Here is a 19,353-nt window from a genome sequence, read left to right as displayed (position 1 = left end):
TGCAGCCACTGATACGATTTCTTTCTTTCTTCTTTCTTTCTTTCTTTTTTTTTTTTTTGAAGATGGAGTCTCGCGCTTACTCTGTTGCGCAGGCTGGAGTGCAGTGGTACAATCTCGGCTCATTGAAACCTCTGCCTCCTGGGTTCAAGCACTTCTCCTGCCTCAGCCTCCTGAGTAGCTAGGATTACAGGTGCATGCCAACACACCTGGCTAATTTTTTGTATAGAGACGGGTTTTCACCATGTTGCCCAGGCTGGTCTCGAACTCCTGAGCTCAGGCAATCTGCCCACCTTGGCCTCACAAGGTGCTGGGATTATAGGTGTGAGCTACCACACCTGGCCTCCAGTATGATTTCTGTTACTATGAATGAGATTAGTCTTTTTTAGAGTTTCATAGAAATGGAATTATACAGTATGCAGTTTTGTGTTTGGCTTCTTTCTCTTGGCATAATATTTCTGATGTTTATCCATGTTGCACGTTTCAGTAGTTCATTCCTTTTTATTGCTTAGTAATAGTCCAGTGTTTGGCTGTATACCACAATTTGATTATATGTTCACCTGTTGACTGATATTTGAATTATTTCCAGTTTTTGGCTATTATGAATAAGATTGCTATCAATATTTGTATATTAGCTTTTTCATGGACATGTTTTTATTTCTGCTAACCCTAAGTCTTCTAAGTTAGAAACTTTGGAATTATTTTTGATTCATTTAATCTCTTTTCTCACTTGTATTCACACAATAGTTACGAAGTCATGGGATTTCTTCTTTTGAAATGTGTTTCATTCTTTGTTCTCTTTTCCAAGTATCTGTAACATTCTCGTGACAGGGTGTGTGTGTGTGTGTGTGTGTGTGTGTGTGTGTGTGTAGCTTTATTTTAGTAGTAAGGGATGTAAGGATGATTGTGCAGAGGATACATTTGCTCAGTGAGGTTTATAGTCAGGTGGGAATGCTGACATTGAATTTATAGTATGGGGGAAAAGGCCTATTGCCGTTGGAAGCACTCTGTCCCTGAAAGTATCATTTTAGTCCTTATTTATGTCCTGGTCTTATTGTTGCTATTTTTAGTTTGTTTTTGTTTTCTTGTGTATTCATGGATATGTACATGGTGTAAACTGGTGAAAAAGATTCTTGTCATAGATGTTCTCATTGCTGTGTGAGCTTGAGCAAAGCACTTAATCTTTGGGCCTCAGTTCATTGTCTGTAAAATGGGAATAATCATACTTTCCACATAGTGTTAAAAGGATTAGAGGCCAGGTGCAGTGGCTCACACCTGTAATCTCAGCACTTTGGGAGGCCAAGAGAGGTGGATCACAAGGTCAGGAGGTCGAGACCAGCTTGGCCAATATGGTGAAACCCTGTCTCTACTGAAAATACAAAAAATTAGCCGGATGTGGTGGTGTGCGCCTGTAGTCCCAGCTACTCAGGAGGCTGAGGCAGAAGAATTGCTTGAACCTGGGAGGTGGAGGTTGGAGTGAGCCAAGATTGTGCCACTGCATTCCAGCCTGGGTGATAGAGAGAGACTCTGTCTCAAACAAGAAAAAAGGGATTAGATGCATTGTTATATGTATAGGTCTTAGGTTTTTTTGTTTGTTTGTTTTCATTTTTAGTTTGTTTGAGATGGAGTTTCACTCTTTACTGCCCAAGCTGGAGTGTAATGGCTTGATTTCAGCTGACTGCAACCTCTACCTCCCGGGTTCAAGCAATTCTCCTGCCTCAGCCTCCCTAGTAGCTGGGACTGCAGGTGTGTGCCACCACACCTGGCTTGTTTTTTGTACTTTTAATAGAAATGGGGTTTCGCCATGTTAGCTAGGCTAGTCTTGAACTCCTGACCTCAGATGATCCGTCTGCCATGACCTCTCACAGTGCTGGGATTATAGGCATGAGCCACCGAGCCCGGCCTATATGTATAGCTCTTAGAATAGTGCCTAGCATATTGTGTTTGGTACGTGTTAGCTAGTGTTATTATCTTAATTCTACATTACTTAAAAGGCCGTCTTTTCCTCTCCCGTTTCAGTTCCTGTTACATATTGGTATAAGGCTTTTAATGTAGCATCTTATTTTTTTATTTTTTTTTTTCTACAAACCTACAAAGGTACTTTCTTTTTTCCTTTTTGAAACAGTCTCACTCTGTTGTCCAGACTGGAGTGCAGTGGTTGGATCTCAGCTCACTGCAACCTCCGCCTCTCAGGTTCAATGATTTTCCTGCCTCAGTTTCCCAAGTAGCTCGAACTACAGGCACACGCCACCACGCCTGGCTAATTTTTTTTGGGGGGGGTAGAGATGGCGTTTCACCATGTTGGTCAGGCTGGTCTTGAACTCCTGACATCAAGTAATTCGAAAGTCTCAGCCACCCAAAGTGCTGGGATTACAGGTGTGAGCCACTGCGCCTTTCCTACGGAAGTACTTTCTATATCGTAATCTGGCAACTGTTTGTGTGTATTTGTTTCAGCTGTGATACACAAACAGTAAAGTCCTTAAATGAAATTTTTGTACAAATAATCTCCCACTTAGATTAAATTATAGGTTTCCAACATTCTTGAAGGCTCCCCCTTGTTCCTTCTCCCTCAATAACCATCCCTCTGTATCTGTTCTGACTCTTTACCAAAAATAATCTTTGCATATAATTGTTTTGTTTGGTTTTTAAGATTATCTGTGATTGACCCCTCCATATCTATACAGCCTTCTTTTTCTCTCTGTCTCTTCTTTTGTCTCTCTTGTTTGTTCTCTCTCTCTCCTTTTTTTTTTTGAGACAGGGTCTCACTCTGTTGCCCAGGCTAGAGGGCAGTGGTGCGATCTCAGCTCACTGCAACTTCCATCTCCCAGGTTCAAGCGATTCTCCTGCCTCAGCCTCTCAAGTAGCTGGGACTACAGGAATGCATCACCACGCCTGGCTAATTTTTGTATCTTTAGTAGAGATGGGGTTTCGCTATGTTGACCAGGTTGGTCTCGAACTCCTGACCTCTAGTGATCTGCCCACCTCGGCCATCCAAACTGGTGAGATTACAGGTGTGAGCCACCGTGCCCAGCTAATACAGCCTGTTTCTGATTACTGTGCAGCACACTTCTTTGCTTCATGATGTCTCTTTTAGTGCCCTGTTGGTCTCGTCTCTTCTTTCTCTCTGTCCATTCAAGTCATCTTCCATGAAGTTGTCCCCAACTGCATCAGCTTACACTGTCCTTGTTCTTCTCTAAGTTCTTTTTGGCTCATTTATCAGTGTCCCAGTTTAGTACTTAATGAGATATTTTCCTTTTTTTGTACGTACTTAATTGTCTTAGCTTTTACTAGTACTATGGTTAGTGTCCCTCCCATTTAATGTCTAGCATAGGATATATGGTACTAATTGTTGAATAGATTCTAACTGAATTTTAAAAGTTTAAGTTCTTTAAGTGTTGGATAGTAGCTACCAGTTATAGTAGAGAATTTGGCAGTGAACTAGAGCAATTATTTATAAAACTAAAGTAAAAAGCTCTTCATAGTATCATGAACCCATATAAATCTTGATGCTATTCTACTGTATTAGACTGTAGTCGAATCAGAAATGCCGAACCTATGGGAATTGCTTGTGTGGGTTACAGTAGATCTGTGAACTTCTTGAGGTTGTGTACAATTTGGTATGAATATGCACATGTGCATTTTTCTGGGGTAGGAATTAATACCTTAATTGGCTCTTCCAAGGTATCTGACTCAAAAAATTAAGATCCTGTGATCTAGCAAAAAATGTCATTTTACAGAGTAGGCAACTGAGACTCAGAGAGAAGACACAAGAGGAATGGCTTAATCATATAGTCATTGTTATTTATAATGGTGATCCTGAGTCAGCAGGAAAATATTAATTAAGTTCAATCTGGTCTGCCTTATAAAAAGGGAAATAAGACTTCATGGAAGTGTCTAATACAGTTAGGAAATGTTTCCATCCCAGATGGTTAAAGTAAACTTTAAAAAATTGAGTGAAATTCACATAATATAAAATTAATCATTTTAGGCTGGGTATGGTGGCTCATGCCTGTAAGCTCAGCACTTTGGGAGGCCAATACGGGTGGATAGCTTGAGCTCAGGAGTTCAGACCAGCTTGGGCAGCATGGTGAAACCCTGTCTCTATAAAAAGTGCAAAAATTAGCTGGGCATGGTGGCAGGTGTCTGTAGTCCTAGCTGCTTGGGAAGCCGAGGCCGAAGGATCACTTGAGTCCGGGAGGTGGAGGTTATAGTGAAAGGAGATCATGCCACTGTACTCTAGCCTGGGTGACAGAGTGAGACCTTGTCTCAAAAAAAAAAAAAAAAAAAAGAAAAATTGAGACCATTGTAAAGTGAATAGTTCAGTGGCATTTAGTACATTCACGGTATTGTATACCTACCACATGTGTGTTCCAAAGCATTTTCCTTAACCCTCAAGCAAACTTTGCACCCATTTATTGTAGCAGTTGCTGCCTATTTTCCTCTCTCTTCCGTGTCTGATAATCACCAGTCTTTGTTCTATGTCTGTGGATTTGCCTATTCTGGATACTTCATTAAAAAGCAATCATACAGGGCCAGGCACGGTGGCTCAAGCCTGTAATCCCAGCACTTTGGGAGGCCGAGGCGGGTTGATCACGAGAGATCAAGACCATCCTAGTCAACATGGTGAAACCCCGTCTCTACTAAAAATACAAAAAATTAGTTGGGCATGGTGGCACGTGCCTGTAATCCCAGCTACTCAGGAGGCTGAGGCAGGAGAATTGCTTGAACCCAGGAGGCGGAGGTTGCGGTGAGCCGAGATTGCGCCATTGCACTCCAGCCTGGGTAACCAAGAGTGAAACTCCATCTCAAAAAAAAAAAAAAAAAAAAAAAAGGCAATCATACAGTATTTGACCTTTTGTGTCTGACTTCTTTTATTTAGCATAATGTTTTGGAGCTTTAGCCATCATAGAGCATGTATCAGTACTTTATTATTATTATTATTATTATTATTATTATTATTATTATTTGAGATGGAGTCTGGCTCTGTTGCCCAGGCTGGAGTGCAGTGGCACGAATTCAGCTCACTGCAACCTTTACCTCCTGGGTTCAAGCTATTCTTCTGCCTCAGCCTCCTGAGTAGCTGGGATTATAGGCACATGCCACCATGGCCACCTAATTTTTATATTTTTAGTAGAAATGGGGTTTTACCATGTTGGCCAGGCTGGTCTTGAACTCCTGACTTTAAGTGATCCACCCACCATGGCCTCCCAAAGTGCTGGGATTACAGCATGAGCCACCATGCCCAGCTGTTTAATACTTTTTGGCTACTATAAATAGTGCTAATATGAACATACTTGTATGTTTATATGTACTGTTTTCAGTTCTTTTGGATATATACCTAGTAGTGAAATTGCTAGGTCATATGATAATTCTGTGTTTAACGTTTTAAGGAACGGCCACCTATTTTCCATAGTGGCCGAACCATTGTATATTACCATCAGCAATGTATGAAGGATGTTTCTTCACATCCTCCCCAACAATTATTTCCCATTAAAACAATTTTATAGCCATCCTTTTGATTGTGAAATGGTACTTCTTTGTGGTTTTGATTTGCATTTCCCTGGTGATTAATGACGTTGAGCATCTTTTCATGTGCTCATTGGCCATTTGTTTATCTTCTATGGAAAATAGAAGTCTGCTTCAGTTAGCAAGAAAAATCTTGAAGATAAAAAGTATTTGGTGTTTCTATATAATTGTCAAACTGGTACAAATAGAAAATACTGTGGTAATTAAAAAGAGAAAATATGGTGAACTGGTTTAAACTTTGAAAAGAAGTTAAAAACCCTTCTAACATTATGTACAGTTATAAACTTTAATGCAAAAATAGGTGGGCATGGTGGTATGCGCCTGTAATCCCAGCTACTTGGGAGGCTGAGGCAGGAGAGTCACTTGAACCTGGGAGGCAGAGGCTGAGATAGCACCACTGTACTCCAGTCTGGGATTACAGGCAAGAGCCACTACGCCCAGCTGGAATGCATTAATTTTCTGAAAGGGGTAGTTATCTTCAGGGCAGGGTTATCTTTTATTTTTTTATATCTTTTAGTTTACTATTTAAAAAATATTTGTTAAATGAAATTACAATCAAGTTTTTAATCATATTTTTTCCTCCTACTTATTTACTTCTGAACCCAGCATCTAGGACAGTGCCGGGGACATGGTAAAGGTCTGGTAAATATTGAATGAATTATGCATATTTTAGTTTGCCAGTTGTTTTTTTTTTTTCTTTTTTTTCTATTGTCCAGGCTGGAGTGCAGTGGCCCTTTCTTGGCTCACTGCAACCTCTACCTCCTAGGTTCAAGCAGTTCTCCCTGCCTCAGCCTCGCAAGTAGCTGGGATTAAGGCGTCTGCTACCACGCTTGGCTAATTTTTGTACTTTATTTATTGGAGAGGGGTTTCGCCATGTTGGCCAAGCTGGTCTTGAAATCCTGACCTCAGGTGATCTGCCCATCTCCCAAAGTGCTGGGATTACAGGCATGAGCCATGGTGCCTGGCCTCTCCACTCCATTTTTAAATTGGGTTATTTGTTTTCTTATTGTTTAGTTATGAATTCTTTATATATTCAGGATATAAGCCCTTATTAGATGTAGGTTTTACAGGTATGTCCTTTCAGTTTATGGCTTTTTTCCCCCACAAGTTTATTCTTAAATGTACAACAGATTCCAGTACAACACTTCAGTCCAGTTATAGGTGGCAAAAGATGTTATAGCAGGGAATACATGTTTGTTTGTTTGTTTGTTTTGAGACAGAATCTTGCTCTGTCATCAGGCTAGAGTGCAGTGGCACAATGTAGGCTCACTGCAACCTCCATCTCCTGGGTTCAATCGATTCTTCTGCCGCAGCCTCCCGAGTAGCTGGAACTACAAGTGTGTGTGCCACCACATCTGGCTGATTTTTGTATTTTTAGTAGAAACTGGGATTTCACTGTATTGGCCAGGTTGGTCTCAAACTCCTGACTTCATGATCTGCCTACCTGAGCTTCCCAAGTACTGGGATTGGCCAGTTGCAGTGGCTTTTTTATCTTTTATTCAAAGTTATTTTGGTTGTCTTGGGTGTTTGCTTTTTTTTTTTTTTTTTTTTTTTTTTTAATGTTTGTTTTAGAATCAGTTTGTCAATTTCTGTAAAAAAGGCTGCTGGTCTTTTGGGATTTTGTTGAATCTTTGGATCATTAGTGGACCATTGCTATCTTGACAATACTGAGTTTCCCAGTCTATGAATTTGGTAATTTCTTTATTTATTCAGGTCTTTTTTTGATTTCCCTCATCAGTGTTTTGTAATTTTCAGCATACAAATCGTGTACACATTTGTTAGGGATAAGTATTTTGTAAATTTTTTTTTCTTTTTTGCGATAGAGTCTCTCTGTTGTCTAGGCTTGAATGCAGTGGTATGATCAAGGCTCACTGCCACATTTATCTCCTAGGCTCAAGCGATCTTCCTACCTCAATCTCTTAAGTAGCTGGGACCACAGGCACACACCACCACCCCTGGCTAATTTGTTTTGATTTTTAGTAGAGATGAGGTCTTGCTGTGTTGCTCAGGATGGTTTTGAACTTCTGAGCTCAAGTGATCCTTTCACCTCAGCCTCCCAAAGTGCTGGGAGTATAGGCATGAGCCACCAAGCCTGGCTGTGATTTTTAATTTTACTGAGAAATGTTATCTTCCCCCTCCAAAATTTCAGTTTCTTTATGAGTATGTAAACATACAATTGATTGTTTTGCTTTTTTTTTTTTTTTTGAGACAGAGTCTTGTACAGTCACCCAGTCTGGAATACAGTGGCATAATCTCTGCTCACTGCAACCTCCACCTCCCAGGTTCAAGTGATTCTCCTGCCTCAGCCTCCTGAGTAGCTGGAATTAAAGGCACCAAAAACCATGCCCAGCTAATTTTTGTATTTTTAGTAGAGACAGGGTTTCACCATGTTGGCCAGGCTGGTCTTGAATTCCTGACCTCAGGTGATCCACTTGCCTTGGCCTCCCACATTAAAATTACAGGCATCAGCCACCGTACCCTGCCAGTTTATTTGTTTTTTGAGACAGGGTCTCACTCTGTCGCCCAGGCTTGAGTACAGTGACACAGTCTTGGCTCATTGCAGCCTTGACCTCCTGGGCTCAAGTGATCCTCCCACCTCAGCCTTCCAAGTAGCTGGAACTGGCTAATTTTTTTTTTTTTTTTTTGAGATGGGGTCTCACCCTGTCATCCAGGCTGGGGGTACAGTGGTATGATCTCAGCTCATTGCAGTCTCTGCCTCCTGGACTCGAGCAGTTCTCCCACCTCAGCCTCCCAAGTAGTTGGGACTACAGATGCATGCCACCATGCCTGGCTGATTTTTTAGAGATGGTTTCTCTGTATTGCCCAGGCTAGTCTCAAACTCAAGCAATTCACCCTCCTCGGCCCCCAGAAGTGCTGAGATTACACGAATGAGTCACTGTGCCAACCATAATTGATTTTTTTAATATTGACTTTGTATTCTGCAACCTTGGTAAATTCACTTATTTCTAGTAGCTATTTTTTAGACTGTTTGGGATTTTCTATACACAATTATGTGTGTTAGTACAGTTTTATTTCTTCCTTGTCAGTCTGAATATGTTTATTTCCCTTCTTGCCTTATTGTACTGGCTAGGTCCTAAAGTACAACATGTAATAGTTGTAGTGAGAGAGAATATCCTTGTCTTAATCTCTATCTTTTGAGGAAAATACTTAATTAATTTTTTTTTTTTTTTTTAGACGGAGTTTTGCTCTTGTTACCCAGGCTGGAGTGCAGTGGTGCAATCTCGGCTCACTGTGACCTCTGCCTCCTGGGTTCAAGCGATTCTCCTGCCTCAGTCTCCTGAGTAGCTGGGATTACAGGCATGCACCACCATGACTGGCTAATTTTGTATTTTTAGTAGAGAGAGGGTTGCTCCATGTTGGTCACGCTGGTCTCAAACTCCTGACCTCAGGTGATCCACCTGCCTCGGCCTTCCAAAGTGCTGGGATTATGGGCGTTAGCCACCATGCCTTGCCGGAAAATACTTAATCTTTTACCATTGCATAGGACATTAGCTATAGGGATTTTTTTTTTTTTTTTTTTTTTTGAGATGGAGTCTCACTCTATTATCCGGGCTGGAGTTCAGTGGTTCGATCTCAGCCCACTGCAACCTGTGTCTCCCAGGTTGAAGTGATTCTTCTGCCTCAGCCTCTCAAGTAGCTGGGATTATAGGAGCCCACCACCACGCCTGGCTAATTTTTGTATTTTTTGTAGAGACAGTTTCACCATGTTGGCCATGATCTACTTGCCTCGGCCTCCCAGATTGCTGGATTACAGGCATGAGCCACCGTGCCTGGCCAGCTATAGGGTTTTTATAGATACGATTTGTCAGGTTAAGGAACCTTCCTTCTGTTTGTGGTTTTCTGAGTTTTTATCATGAATTAATTGTTTGTCAAATACTTTTTTGGGGGACATTTGTTGAACTCATATGGTTATACTTTTTTAGACTGATACAGTGAATTATATGGATTGATTTTTACTCCTGAGAGGAATCCTACTTGATAATGATATGTTTTTTTTTTATAAATTGCTAGTATCTATTTGTAAATGTTTTGTTTTGTTCCAGATTTTTGCATTTATATCTATTTGAGATCCTGGTTTATAGTTTTCTTGTTCATATTTGATTTTTGTATCATGGTAATATTGGCCTCACAAGGTAAGTTGGTAAATGTTTATATGCTGGAATTGTTTATATAGAACGGGTATTCTTTCTTTCTTTCTTTTGTTTGTGATGGAGTCTCGCTCTATCACCAAGCTGGAGTGCAGTGGCATGATATCGGCTCACTGCAACCTCTGCCTCCCGGGTTCAAGTGATTTTCCTGCCTCAAACTCCCAAGTAGCAGGGACTACAGACACATGCCACCATGCCAGCTAATTTTTGTATTTTTTTTTTTTTTAAGCAGAGACGGGGTTTCACCATGTTGGCCAGAGTGGTCTTGGTCTCTTGACCTTGTGATCTGCCCACCTCAGCTTCCCAAAGTGCTGGGATTACAGGCATGAGCCACCACATCCGGCCTATTATTTCTTTCTTAAATATTTGATAGAAGTTTCCTGTGAAACCATCTGGGCCAAGAGTTTTCTCTAGGCAAGGCTTTTAATTATGAATTCCATTCTTTAATAGAAACAGTGAGTTAGGTTATCTTTTTTGTTTGTTTGTTTGAGACAAGGTCTTGCTTTGTCAATCAGGCTCGAATGCAGTGGTGCCATCATGGGTCACAGCAGCCTTGACCTCCTGGGTTCAAGCAATCCTCCTGCATCAGCCTTCCAAGTAGCTGGAACCACAGGCATGTGCCACCACACCCAGCTAGTTAAAAAATTTTTTTTTGTGGAGATTAGGTTTTGTCAGTTTTGCTATGTTGCCCAAGCTGGTCTCGAACGCCTGGGCTCAAGTGATCCTCCCTCCTCAGCTTCCTACACTACTAGGATTATAGGTGAGAGTTACTGTGCTATCCTTTATTTATCTTTTTTTTTTTTTTTTGAGATGGAGTCTCACTCTGTTGGCCAGGCAAAGATTGCAGTTGTACAGTCTCAGCTCGCTGCCACCCCACCTCCTGGGTTCAAAGGTTTCTCCTGCCTCAGCCTCCCAAGTAGCTGGGACTACAGGTGTGTACCACAACACCCAGCTAATTTTTGTATTTTTATAGAGACTGGGTTTCACCATGTTGGTCAGGCTGGTCTCGAACTCCTGACCAGCCTCAGGTGATCCACCTGCCTCAGCCTCCCAAAGCTGGGATTACAGGCGTGAACCACTGTGCCAGGCCTCTATATTTATTTTTTAGTGAACTTTGATAGTTCGTATATTTTCAGAGACTTTCCATTTCATGGGAGTGATCAGATTAACTGGTAAAATTACTCATAAGAATCCCATGTTATTCTTTTAATGTTGATAGGGTCTGTAGTGATATCCCTCTTTAATTCCTGATACTGCTAATTTATGTCTTCTTTCTGTTTGGCATTAGTCTGGCTACAGAGTTACCTATTTTACTTTTCAAATAACTAGCTTTTGAGGCTGGGCATGCTAGCACACGCCTATAATTCTAACACTTTGGGAAATAGAGGTGGGCAGATCACTTGGGGTCAGGAGTTCAAGATCAGCCTCGCCAACATGATGAAACCTTGTCTCTACTAAACATAAAAAAATTAGCCAGTGTGGTGGCAGGTACCTGTAATCCCAGCTACTCAAGAAGCTGAGGCGAGAATTACTTCAATCTGGGAGGTGAAGGTTGTTGTGAGTTGAGGTTGCCCCACTGCACTCTAGCCGGGGTGACAGAGGGGGAGACTCCATCTCAAAACAAACAAACAACAACAAAAACTAGCTTTTGATGTCATTAACTTCTCTCCATTGATTTCATTTCTTTTTTTGTTTTACATTTGTTTGATATTGGCTCATTATTTCTTTTTGCTGTGTTATATTTAATCTGCTCTTCCTTTTTTTTTTTTTTTTTGAGTTTCTTAAGCTGGATGCTTGTATTTTGATATTAAATCTTTCTTTTCTAGTATGAGGGTTTATGTTATACGGTTTTCCTGTGTCTCTTTTTAAAATTCAGAATATTTTCTAATGTCACTTTTATATTTATCTTTTACCAACCATATATATTGAGAAGGGCGTTGTTTAGTTTCTAAATATTTAGGAATTTTCTTGATATTTTTCTGATTTTTGGTTTCTGATTTAATTCTGTGTGGTCAGAAAACATACTGTCTGAATTTAATTATTTATTAAAATTTGTTTCAGGCTGGGCATGATGGCTCACACCTGTAATCCCAGCACTTTGGGAGGCTGAGGTGGGTGGATCACTTGAGGTCAGGAGTTCATGGCCAACATGGTGAAACCCCCATCTCTACTAAAACTACAAAAAGTTAGCTGGGCATGGTTGCAGATGCCTGTAATCCAAGCTACTTGGGAGGCTGATGCAGGAGAATCGCTTGAACCTGGGAAGTGGGGGTTGTGGTGAGCCGAGATCACGCCACTGGACTACATCCTGGGTGACAGAGTGAGAGACTGTCTCAGAAAACAAAACAAAACAAAAACCAAACTTGTTTCATAGCCCAACATATGATCTATTTTGGTTGTTCTATACATACTTGAGAAGAATGTGTATTCTGCATTTGTTGTATATAGAGTTCTATAATGTGAATTAGGTCAAGTTAGTTTAAGTGTGGTTTACGTTTTCTGTGTATCGACTGATGTTCTCTATTTGTTTTCTCAGTCATAGAGAGGAATGTTGAAATGTCAACTGTAATTATTCATTTGTTTTCAGATAGAAAGCCAGTAACCATACAACTTACCTTGTTTGTTTAGCTTCTCTGAGAGATTGTAGTCCTGGGTTGCCTCTTATTCAGTGTCCAAACAGTAGTTTTCTAGTTTTTCAGGTGTTTATGGCAGGAAGATAAATCTTGTTTTAGTTACCTTATCATTGCTCAGAAGCCGAAGTTGTTCCCAAGTTTGTATACACCAAGTTTAAAAAAAAATTTTTATTGGTTTAAATTTTATCATAATGTTATGGCCAATATTGCAACATCATTATTGGTTGAATTGTGAGAGCATGGAGTGATACCACAGTTATTATGAATATGTATCTGTGCTTTTATGCACCAAGGGATAAATGGAGTTACATACTTCTGAAATGCCTGTTTGGGCTATTTAGCATAATAGTTTATACCAGATATAGGATTCCTTATAAATGGATTTATAAGGATAGTTGGTAATTGCCTAGTTATATAAAATTAAATATTTGTATACTTAGCACTTCAGTAGGGAGAAGCCATTGCTTTTTCTTTAGCAAAACAGCATCATTTAGAATAACTGCACATTCTTTTTTCTTTTTTTGAGACAGAGTCTCACCGGGCTGGAGTGCAGTGGTGTGATTTCAGCTCACTGCAACCTCTGCCTCCTATGTTCAAGCGATTCTTCTGCCTCAGCCTCCTGAGTAGCTGGGACTATAGGCTTGTGCCACCATACCCAGCTAATTTTTTTTTTTTTTTTTTTTGAGACAAGAGTCTAGCTCTGTCGCCCAGGCTGGAGTGCAGTGGCGTGATCTCAGCTCACTGCAACGTCCGCCTCCCAGGTTCAAGTGATTCTCCTGCCTCAGCCTCCCGAGTAGCTAGGACTATTGGTGTGTACCACCACGCCCGGCTAATTTTTTGTATTTTTAGTAGAGACACGGTTTCACTGTGTTAGCCAGGATGGTCTTGATCTCCTGACCTCATGATCTGCCCACCTTGGCTTCCAAAGTCCTACGATTATAGATGTGAGCCACCTCGCCTGGCTTAATTTTTATATTTTTTAGTAGAGATGGGGTTTCACCATGTTGGTCAGGATAGTGTCCATCTCTTGACATTATGATACCCCCACCTCGGCCTCCCAAAGTGCCGGCATTACAAGCGTGAGTCACTGCGCCCATGCTATTAGCCACTGCAGTTTTTTTCATGGAAACTCAGCTATTGTTTTTATAAGCATAATCACTATTATAATATAATGGTTAATTGAATAGAAGTTATAGTTTGGAGGCCAGGCACAGTGGTTCTCGCGTGTAATCCCAGCACTTTGGAAGACCATGGTGGGTGGATCTCTGAGGTCAGGAGTTCGAGTTCAGCCTGGCCAACATGGCAAAACCCCATGTCTACTAAAAATTAGCTGGGCGTCATGACACACACATGTAATCCCAGCTACTCGAGAGGTTGAAGCATGAGAATTGCTTGAATCTGAGAGCAGAGGTTGTAGTGAGCCAAGAATGTGCCACTACACTACAGCCTGGGCAACAGAACGCGACTCTGTCTCAAAAAAAAAAAAAAAAAGAAAGTTATAGTTTGGAGGTTTATATGGCTTGCTGGTATTCTTTTCTGGCATTTAAAATCCCTTAAACTCTTTTTTTAAATTTGCTTTATTATATAATTTGTATTTTGTAGAAAATATCAAAGGATACAGAGGAGCAAAACCTAGCTTATTGACAGTATTGAACGATTGGTAGGTTGTTACTTAGTAACTGTGATATTCCATGCTTCTCAAATTTTACCAATGGTTAATATTGTTAATAAACTAGGTTTTGCTTTTCTGTGTCTTCTGATATTTTCTTCAATACACAACTTACAAATCAACATGTTTTACCTCCACCTGTGTGTTAATAAGTAAATAGAGACATGCTAACATTTGCTAAGGAAAGAAAAGAAATATTGGGCAGAGAAATAGGACGACTCATCTACTTCTCCTTGGTTGCTAAAGTATAGAAGTTGGGTGACCTACATATCTTCCTTTGGAAGTTGTGCTTATCAGGAAAAAGGAAGTCAGTAGTAGGAAGTGCCTATTTTTGTGTTGTGTTAGATTACTTGTTGGAAGTTGTCTTTATTGACTGCTGACCTTTAGTTTCTCTTTTTGCTGTTTAGAAAATAGTTTGAAGTTTGGCACAACTGATGTAAGTTTCCTGTTTTTTTTTAATGGAGCCTTTCACAAATTTGTATGTCATCCTTGCACTGCGGCCATGCTAATCTCTGTATTATTCCAGGTTTTTAGTATATGTGCTGCTGAAGTGAGCACACATAAGTTTCTTGGTTGGGCGTGGTGGCTCATGCCTGTAATCCCAGCACTTTGGGAGGCCAAGGCAGGTGGATCATGAGGTCAGGACATTGAGACCATCTTGGCCAACATGGTGAAATGCCATCTCTACTAAAAAGACAAAACAAATTAGCTGGCCATGGTGGCACATGCCTGTAGTCCTAGCTACTAGGGAGGCTGAGGCAGGAGAATTGCTTGAACCCAGGAGGCGGAGATTGCAGTGAGCTGAGATTGTGCCACTGCACTACAGCCTGGGCAACAGTGCAAGACTTTGACTCAAAAAAAAAAAAAAAAAAAAAAAAAAAAAAATTAATTGGCCGGTGTGGTGGCTCACGCCTGTAATTCCAAGACTTTGGGAGGCCAAGGCTGGCGGATCACTTGAGGATCAGGAGTTCAAGACCAGCCTGGCCAACATGGTGAAATCTCGTCTCTACTAAAAAGACAAAAATTATCTGGGCATGGTGGCAGGCGCCTGAATTCCCGGCTACTCAGGAGGTTGAGCCACAAGAATCGCTTGAACCGGGGAGGCAGAGGTTGCTATGAGCCGAGACTACACCACTGCACTCCAGCCCGGGCCACAGAATGAGGCTCTGTCTCAACAAAAAAATTTTTTTTTGAGACGGAGTTTCGCTCTTGTTACCCAGGCTGGAGTGCAATGGTGCGATCACGGCTCACCGCAACCTCCGCCTCCTGGGTTCAGGCAATTCTCCTGCCTCAGCCTCCCGAGTAGCTGGGACTACAGGCGTGCACCACCATGCCCAGCTAATTTTTGTATTTTTAGTAGAGGCGGGGTTTCACCATGTTGACCAGGATGGTCTCGATCTCTTGACCTCGTGATCCACCCGCCTCGGCCTCCCAAAGTGCTGGGATTACAGGCGTGAGCTACCGCGCCTGACCAAAAAAGAATTTTATTATAAGACTATTAAGTTGCTCATAGATGGAAAAGGAAAGCTGGAGAGACAGTTTAGGATAACTCCTGGGGTCTTGCTTGATATAAGGAATGAATTGACAATTTCATCAGGATGCCACCCAAATGAATAAGTGCTAACTGTTTTTTTCCAGACTTGTATCATTTGCTCAAGATTCAGAATCTCCAAAAACCAAGTACAAGTTTCCTAGAAGGAAATACCTAGGCATAAGAGAGGTAATCTCTCAAAAGGAAATCTAAGACCATTGCTAAAACATCCTCACAGATGCTGGGAGGCCAGCAAGAAGCTGTTCTTTACAGGTATACAGAAAGGATTAAAGGGGATAAGACTAGAGATTGGAATGCTTGAGAGGTGTTTTGCTCTGGAACAGATAAGAGGTAACAGAGACTTGAACAAAAGGTAGTGGCAATGGGATTGGCAGTGAGGGTTTTGATGTGAAAAACACCATGGAATCTAAAATTTAGTACCAGATACTTCTTTTAAATACACAGATGACTGTGGAGTGGCTAGATAACCTAGAGGAAGTTGATGAAGTATTATGGAAATCTGGCTCTGTTACTTAGTAACTATATGATAGTGAGCAAATTATTTAACTTCTTTGAGCTTCAAGTATAATTTGAGGTGATAATTATTTTAAAACAGTTGTGAAAATTACGTGTGTGTGTGTGTGTGTGTGTGTGTGTATATATATATATATATTTTTTTTTTTTTTTGAGGCAAGATCTGGCTTTGTTACTCAGGCTGGAGTGCAGTGGGTCAACTGCAGCCTCTGCCTCCTGGGCTTAAGGGATCCTCCCACCTCAGCCTTCCAAGTAGCTGGGAGTACAGTTGCGCACCACAATGGCTGGCTAAGTTTTCTTTTCTTTTTTTTTTTGAGTAGAGATGGGGTTTCACCATGTTGCCTGGGCTGGTCTCAAACTTCTGGGCTCAAGCAGTCCTCTTGCCTTGGCCTCACAGAGCTCTAGGATTACAGGCATGAGCCACTTTGCCCAGCCCAGGTACGATAAATAAATAAGCAAAATGCCTGGAATATAGCAAGAAGTCAATGAGTGTTAGTTCCCTTCCCTATTAAACAGAAAAATAGGGAATATTTCTTTTGATTTTTTTTGTTTGAGAGTGCTATAGGCAGGTGCTATAGTTTGTTATCTTTGTATACTTGGTTTTAGAACTTAATGCCTTTCTATATGGTTCTTTTTTTTTGAGATGGAGTATTGTAGTGTTGCCCAGGCTGTAGTGCAGTGGTGCAGTCTCGGCTCACTGCAGTCTCTGGCTCCTGGGTTCAAGCAATTCTTCTGCCTCAGGCTCCCAAGAAGCTGCTACAGGTATGTGCCACCATGCCCAGCTAATTTTTTTGTCTTTTTAGTTGAGACAGGGTTTCACCATGTTGGCCAGGACGGTCTTGATCTCCTGACCTCGTGATCCGCCCACCTCGGCCTCCCAAAGTGCTAGGATTACAGGCATGAGCCACCGAGCCCAGCCCTATATGGGTATTCTTATGGAAACAGATGGAAAGTATCCTGGATTAGAAATCAGTTTCAGATTTAGAATTTTAAAATAAGTGTTTTATTTTTACTTAATAATTTCTTTTTTTTTTTTTTGAGACGGAGTTTCACTCTTGTTACCCAGGCTGCAGTGCAATGGCGCGATCTCGGCTCACCGCAACCTCCGCCTCCTGGGTTCAGGCAATTCTCCTGCCTCAGCCTCCGGAGTAGCTGGGATTACAGGCACGTGCCACCATGCCCAACTAATTTTTTGCACCTTTAGTAGAGACGGGGTTTCACCATGTTGACCAGGATGGTCTCGATCTCTTGACCTCATGATCCACCTGCCTCGGCCTCCCAAAGTGCTGGGATTACAGGCTTGAGCCACCGCGCCCGGCTAATAATTTCAGATGTACAGAAAAAATGCAAAGGTAGTACAAAGTTCTTGTATACCTTTCATGTACTTTCCTCTTTTTTTTTTTTTGAGAGTCTCACTCTGTGGCCCAGTCTTCGGGACACTACAATCTCTAGCTCCTGGGTTCAAGTGATTCTCGTGTCTCAGCCTCATAGCTAGGATTACAGGCGCACGCCACCACGCCTGGCTACTTTTTGTATTTTTTAGTATAGATAGGATTTCACCATGTTGGCTAGTCTGGTCTCAAACTCCTGACCTCAGGTGATCCACCCTGCCTCAGCCTCCCATAGTGCTGGGATTATGGGTGTGTTTCTAATGTTAACATTTTAAATAACCATGGTATATTTGTCAATGCTAACAAGTTAACATTGTTACAGTATTATTAACTGAACTACCAACTTTATGCAGATTTTCCACTAACATCCTTTTTCTGTTTCAGGATCTAATTTAGGATGCCCCCTTGTATTTAGTACATTTAAGTTTTTTAGTTATAGTTCTGTTATTAACTGTGACCTTAAGCATGCCACCTAACCCTTCAGGCCCTTGTCCATCCAAGATACCTTTTATTTCTGAAGTTCTGAATTTATTTAATATCTGTTATACAGTGTGCTCTATTTTTATTTTCAAATAAGATTATAAGATTTAATCAATACACCTGATCTTGTTGACAGTAAAATTTAATTTTTGTCTTGTAATTTTACTTTAGTATTAAAGGAAAACTATAATAGTGTTGAATTTTGGGAAAACTCAAAAGAGTTTTTTCTTCCATTTGAACCAAAAAGATAAAAAAAAGAGGTCTTGTATTTTTGTCACCGGGAGAGGGTCATGACTGCAGATTGTCCAGGTTCATGGTGTTTTGAACAAAGAATTGGACCAAATGTCCAGCAAAGCAAAGAAAGAATGAAGTAGAAAAAGAACGAAAGCAGGGATTTATTGAAAATGAAAGCACACAACAGTATGGAAGTGGACCTGAGCAGCGTCTCAAGGGGTCCAGATGTAGAATCTTCTTGGGTTCACATACTCCCTAGAAGTTTCCCGTTGGCCACTTCATGCTAACCTCATGTAACCTGCAATCAGTCTGATTGGTTAACAGAAAACAGCCAACTAGAAGCTGTTGTGAAGTTAATAAATGGTCACACTCCTGTGCAAACATCTGATTGGTTGCAAAATCTTTGTAAGTTCACATCTGCAAAAAAGCTACCAATCAGAGGCCAGGGTGAAGTTACAGAGTTGCAAATGAAGACTCCACCAGCAATCAGTCTGATTTGTTGGGGCCAGCCAATTTCTCATCTGCAGTACTCAGAAAAGGTCAAGGGAGTAGCCTCTGGTCCTTTACTTAGGCAAGGAAAGTTAGGGTTTTCCTTTCAATTTAGTTCTAAGAAGTTAGCGTGAAACAGCCTTAGGTTCTCTGCCTCCAGACCTATTTTGCTGCCTCATCTTCCCCCAAGAGACGTGATCCCCATAAATCTTTATGGGAAGCAGAGGGACTGAAGATCTTCTGTAACTGCTTCATGCTGACTTGGGGCGTAGTCTCTACCTGTTGGAGATCACAGAACTCTCACCCTGTTCTGTCTAGTGGAGGCAGGGTGGCTTTTTGATGGCCAGGGTGATGTCTTCACCTGGAACTGGCTGGAACCTTTGTTGCATAATCATCTGAAGCTTCATGATCTCTAGGTGAGAGGAAATGAATTTGGTTAAAAGACTTAAAGGGGATTTTGGGAGTGGATACCTATGCTGTCAGGAGTGTTTGTTATAGAGATTTGCTGGAGAAAAAACAAAATCTGGTCTGTTCTGGAGTCTATGTTTCCTTAAAGTCTTAGCACGAGTGACTCCATTTTGGTTTGGTTTGTTGGGGCCTAGTGCATCAGCTTAGTCCAAAACAATGGCCTCCCAGGATTTTGTTTAAGAAAACTCCCCCTTTTTGGTCAGGTTCTCACTTAGGTGAGTGTTTGAGCTGT

The 19,353-nt window shown here is 41.2% G+C and overlaps 1 protein-coding gene and 1 non-coding gene across 4 annotated transcripts in view; one reads left to right on the top strand and one right to left on the bottom strand.

Moving 5' to 3' along the window:
• Positions 1–19,353, top strand: part of TAOK1 (TAO kinase 1) — a 171,517-nt gene that overhangs the window by 21,040 nt on the left and 131,124 nt on the right. The window lies entirely within an intron of this gene.
• Positions 14,447–14,552, bottom strand: LOC120366995 (U6 spliceosomal RNA). The gene has a single exon (XR_005581502.1). It is a non-coding gene; the product is annotated as a U6 spliceosomal RNA (small nuclear RNA).

The sequence above is a fragment of the Saimiri boliviensis genome, chromosome 17, assembly GCF_048565385.1.
Source record: "Saimiri boliviensis isolate mSaiBol1 chromosome 17, mSaiBol1.pri, whole genome shotgun sequence".
NCBI lineage: Eukaryota > Metazoa > Chordata > Mammalia > Primates > Cebidae > Saimiri > Saimiri boliviensis.
The sequence above is the reverse complement of the archived record's forward strand: the minus strand, read 5'-3'. Positions and strand labels throughout refer to the sequence as shown.